Below are 6,372 nucleotides of genomic sequence, written 5' to 3'. Positions count from 1 at the left end.
GATTGTAAACACTTTTTTATTGAATTAACCTGAAAATTTATGGTAAATCCCTAATTTTAAGTTTTTTTTTTAAATGGCCCCGCTATTGGAGACATCTTATACCCCTATCTTTATTTGGAACAAGTTTTTTATTCCTCTAAATTATTTTTTTTTTTCACATCTTTTTTATTTTTATTCTCTTCTTTCATTCTTCTCGAGATCTATCTTTTCTCTTCTTTCATACTTTAATTTTTCTATCATTCTTTACCTTACTAATTTCCGTTCATTCATCGCCTCACTTCCTTCGCCTCGTTCCTCAAATATCACAGAACTATTACATTTGTATATTTGTTTATGCTTTTTTATATTTTTATCATCCTTAAAACACGCTTTTTGTTGCTATTTATAACAGATCACCATTTTTCTTGTTTTATGTTTTATTTTCTTAACTTTTAACTCTAATTCTAGCTCCTACTTACCAGACCTGTATTTGTTTTATTTATTTTTGTGACATCCTTCATTTTGAGTATGCAGATCTTTGTTATCTCCCTTTAGTGAGGCGATGTGTTCCTCGCTTATCTTTTTACTTAACTGTCATTTCGAGTCGTATCGAAGTCTATTTCACAAAGTCCAGGTGTTCACGAGAGATTCACTATTCTTAATTCAAAAATTTATCTGATTTTGACATTGAACAACTAAAATATTGACATGACTGCACACAATATTTTTTTTTATTATTACCTTTCCAAAACGAGCTTAAATGAAATACATTAAAGTTTATTTTCGTTTTGTGAATCTCAAAATAATAAAGATAGAATGTGTCGTTTTTGATTGGCCGGCTTCACTTTATTGACGTCCACTCACAACACAACCGTTAATTAATTAACCAATCAACTCTCGCTATTTTATTCGAAAACTATTAATTTGATTTTCAAACTCAGCTCCAACGCAAAATTCCATAGATTAAATATACATTTTTTGTTTTAGGTTTTTGAGAATATGTTAAATATATGTTTAGTTAAATAAATGTATGTTTTGTAATATTATATGAGGAAAAAAATCTAGAAACTTCTTTAGTAAAAATTACGCAGTATATGAATATGAATATAAATCGAAAATATTAAACTTTTAAACGTATAAAATGGCGGTGTATTAATTTATATTTTCGCGGAAAGGAATTTTTGCAGTACCCTGCGATAAATATTGCACATCGACCTTTAGAAAGAGACAATCGGTTAATTTCGGCTTCGTACAGCGTTATCTCTGTCACACGAAATACAACGACTGACAATACATCACATAGTTAGCGTGGAACACAGATAGTGTTCTACGAAGCCGAAATTAGCCGATGTGCAATATTTATCGCTGGGTGCTGTAGTTTGCCACGTCACAATTTTTTAACACGTTCACTGCGGGCCCAATTTTGAAGAACTTTCAGCTGGTGCGGCTGAGGTCGAATCAGCCTCAAGCTGAACTTCCTAGTAGTGCGGTTGAGGCCTTTTCTGCCTCATGTTTCAATAATTTTTTTTACAATATTGAGTCAATGCTTCGCAGACATAAAGAAAGCTATATTTGTCTTTGTCATACCTCATACGGTTGAGTGTAAACAGCCACCGCACTAGAGAAACAATATATAAAAACACGACTTTTACGCGCCGCACCAGTGCAAAGTCTACCATGAGGCTGAATCGGCCTCAAGCCGCAGTGAACGTGTTTAATAAATTCTTATACAGTAGGATACGAAAAAGAAATGGTAGATTATGACGCGCGAATACGTCATCTTAAAGTAAAAACATGCTGTAATTAATTAGTGACGTCAGTAACCTTCGTTCACAGATTATAAAGTCCACACGCGGCAAGCAAACATAACGATACTGGCAGGCATGCATTGATTTTTTTTTACAAACATTATATTTAATTTCAATCACATGGATTTTATTTTCCATTTCCCCTGTTTGGTGTGGAACGTGCCTTACAATTTCGGGTAATATGTTTTTCGGATATATTCTCTTATTAACATTGTCTTCTTTCTACCTTCACAGTATCTTTCATGCTTTTTCTTTCACTCCATAAGCATTGTTGTCATTCAACCAATGCCTTTCATCCTTCTGCATACCCAAAGTATCACAGATTATTGATCACATTGTTATTTCCTAGTTTTGTGTTTTGACTTTTGTATCTTACATTTTATAATATTCTACAACTAATTTATTATTATTCTTCTTTAGAATTTTTTTATATATTCTTAAATATTTTTACATTCGTTTGGTCTTACTCGACCCTTTAGTAATTTTAATAGTTACGATCGAATTTTTATTAATCACAGTTACCTACAGTACCTGGCAATAAATGTTGCACATCGACTGTTGGAAAAAGACAACTGGCTAATTTCAGCTTCATCTTTGTAATGTTTGAATTTAAAAATATTCAAACTATTCAAAGCAATATTACAAACAGACACTTTAATTTTATTTATTTGTATATATAATTTGCTCTTGTGCCAGCTTGTTTTACAGGAATTTTTATTAAAAACGTACAATGTTTTATAATCTGCGTTATATGTCTGTCATAAACGATACAAATATTTATTGCAATAATTTATGTTACGTATAATTAGGTAGATAAAATAGTCAAAATGGCGCCCAAGCAATATAGATTTTTTTTTAATATACGATAATAATATTACACCTATATTTAGTAATTGTATGTATATTTCTCATTAGATTGCAACATGCCTATAACTGACAGGTAATATATAATAATTAATTTATATATGTAGTCATCTGAATTTTTAAAATGCTTTTACTTAATATATCGTAAAATTGATAATATTATATTATCAATATGTTATTAATTATATATGAAACCATTGATTTTTGTATAGGAATTACCATATATTAATATAGCATTGGATTTTACACTTATAACGAATCATTCTGTAGAAAAACGATATCGATTCTTCTTTTCAGCTGATAGACAACCACTGCATGGGATTGACCTGCTTCTAGCATCGCCATGACGACCAGTCTTGCTCTGCATTCAGTGATTTCTCACTACCTTAAGGATCTTGTTGTTTCATCTAGCGGTGGACTTGCCCACGCCACGTAGACCAGATCGTGGTCGCCTCTCGTGTACCTTTCGGCCTCAATGGTCATCAGCCACTCAGACAAGTAACTCTGGAAGCTACGTCGGTGATGTTGATTGTTTTGCGAATCACCACATTTCTGATAAGACGATAGCCCTCTCCATAGCTCTCTGGGTAACCTTCAGCCTTCTCATGAGGCCCACCGTAAGTGACCACGTCTGGAATCCGTAAACACAAACTGGTCAAAGACCTTAGCCATTAATCATTGATATAAATTACTTTAGTTCACAAAATATATCAAAGCAAGAAAAAAGAATTAAATCGATTACGTACAAATCAAATAGAATCGATTATTTTTTATTTTGAAAAATAAGTTATTACTACTAAGATATATATTTCTAAGGAAAATGATTTATAAAAACGAAATCTGATTATTCTTTCTCTAACGTAATAACTATAGGATATAAAGGTATTCCTCTAAATCGATTGTTCCAACCCCTTTTGGGACTTACGGCATACGAGTTTTTTTAGAGACCTATAAAACGTAACGGGCATGAAAATATAACGCAACGGAGTATTCTTATTGCGTTTCGAAATTTAAAACACTATTTATGACTTTGGTTTTATAAAGTCATTGTAAAAATAGCTTTTGTTTGATACATTTTTTTTAATTTATCGCATCGTTTTAAAACATCACAACGTGACTTACTTTTAAAGCGTACCATCATTATTTCAGTCGATACACGCCCACTGCAAGGCATACTCCTCCCCCAAAGATCGTCACGATGACGGATCCTACGCTCCCAGTACTGTTATTTACTGTATTATACATGTAATTAGCAGTATTTAAAAAAAACATAGTTCTGCTGTCAATGTCACTGTCATTGTCACTGTCATTCTTAGGTCTGAAGCATTTCTTCCCAACAGATAGACTCAATTTGACGTCAACTTGCAAAAATAATTTTTGACGTTCTTAATTTGAATTTATAAAATCTATGTAGATGAATAACTTGTCTTTATATAGTCGAATCTTTATAAAGATATTACTGGATACATTAACCGTTTTAAACGTGTCGTCACCACGGGTTGTTATTTAAATATGGCGATACCATGTTGAGTGTCGGCGACATGGGTTTTCGATAAAAGATCTTTGCTGGTATTCCCAGCACATGTCGCGTACTGTAATGTACAGGCCGCGCCAAATTTCCAGTACACTCGGAACATCAAGGAGATTAGCAACACCAAACAATACGTGTTCGCAAAGTGATTGACTGAATGAGGGCGCCAAAAATTTTTAGCATGCCCTGGATCATCACACCTTGTCATCTTCGAGTCTATAACGTTGTAGAGGGGTTTATTGATGCCTTCTTGCAATGTTAGCTTTCAACTTCACCAAGCAAACTCCTAGTTAACAAAATTTTAAATGATTGCACCAATGATTTAGAAAATCCGTTTCAGATATGATGTGACGTTCTCTCTTGTCTAAATCCTTCAGCAGGTTATACAGAAATTCGCATTTATAACTCTTGCTTTTATCTACATCACATATTAGAAAAAATTCACGAAAATAATTAATTTAAAAAAAAAATTCTAATGTGTCTTACAAGTATTGTCTCTGACTGTACCTCTGCCCTAAACAACTTCAGGGTGGATTAGAAATTTGGCGCGGACTGTACCTGTTTTAGTGTCATTGCATGAATTAATTGCAGGGAATAACGTGGGTTTTTTATATCATATATTCAAAAGATGAACAATCTAATGATAGATGTTTATAAAATATGAAATAAATTTTCGGTTACGGCGTTGCGTATTTGAATACGCTAAGAGATTATATAAATATACGGAATAATAAGCAACTTGTAATATTAATAAAAAAAATATAGACTTACATTGTTTTTAATGCTTACATCGGTAATTCGTTGGAAATGATTTATCAATAGGGTTTTATTATTTGCCGAGGTTAGGAACAAAAGTTGACATTGACGCATTCAGTTCAAAAGTTTTTTTTTCGGGCTCAAAACCATGATTTTAATCGATTTCCGAACGCATTTGGTTCAAATGGTGACTTATTTTAAAAGAAAATAGCACAATAAAAGCATTAGTTTATAGTAGTTGAGAGATTTGAACGTAAACATGTCATTTTTGTAGATAAAATGTACAATGACATTTTGTGTAAAAAAAAGTGTAAATCATTAGCACCAAAAGGTAACACTTTAGCGATAGTCAGATTTATGATGTGACGTTTTATTATATTATATTAATCAGATTGAATCAAATGGTGATATTTACACTGTATAGGATCAAAAGGTGACATTAAAATAATTTTGAACGGTGAATTTAATACGTTAGGCATTCTCTGTTAGTTAACCGATGAGCGGTGTAGAAATAAATTTATAAAGGCAGATGAAACTAGTTAATATGATAAAATAATAGAAATAGAATAAAAAATTAAAATCAAATTGAGAAGGAAGAAAAAAAAATAATATTTAAGTTATGTGCAAGTTATAAAAAACACACTCATTAGCCCTTAAACATAACATATATATCGCTTGTTAACGCTTTGTATAGTTAAGGAAGGAAAATACTTTAAATTTGCTTTACACACTCTTCAACTTACTTTAGATAAGGCGGCTTTCCTTCCCTGAACTCAAACCTAATATAATCCCTCGGATTTTCAGAAGCATTCACATTTTCTGTGTCAGATATATATAAATATATATATATATATATATATATATATATATATATATATATATATATACATATACATATATATCTAGCAAATCGATCGTAGAGAAATCAGATTATAGAACTCTACAAGCCCTTTTCTTTTTGTTTAAAAATAAATGAGGGTAGAAGAAGATATGTAAATAGTTTGTGGATATAAATTGTGCTGCGTATATATTGATAAACGACGCATCGACGTCTTAAGATGAGAGTTCTCTCGTTGATGTTCGAAGAACTATGTTGTTTTTTTTTTACGGTCGCGTATTATGGAGCCTCTGGAATATTATATTAGTTATAGGATTGGATACAGGATATTATGGTTAAACTCTATTCTTAATTGTATGTTTCTATTATGAAATGAATTTTTCAACAATCAAGTGTTATGTATCTACCCTACAGTAATAAATTAAAAAATACAATAACCATTATACATTCTACATTTTTTACTAAATACCAATAGAAAGCATGTTAATTTACGCATAAGATCCAACAGATATATATATGATGTCAAAGTAATATCGTTTCAGTCGACATATTTGACAGAAAAACGGATTGATTTGTTACCGCTCCGGCATTGAAAA

The sequence above is a fragment of the Battus philenor genome, unplaced genomic scaffold (assembly GCF_028537555.1).
Source record: "Battus philenor isolate CCGP_79_NKW_IND1 unplaced genomic scaffold, ilBatPhil1.0.hap1 SCAF_8, whole genome shotgun sequence".
NCBI classification, from domain to species: Eukaryota; Metazoa; Arthropoda; class Insecta; order Lepidoptera; family Papilionidae; genus Battus; species Battus philenor.
This window is presented reverse-complemented; position numbering follows the sequence as displayed.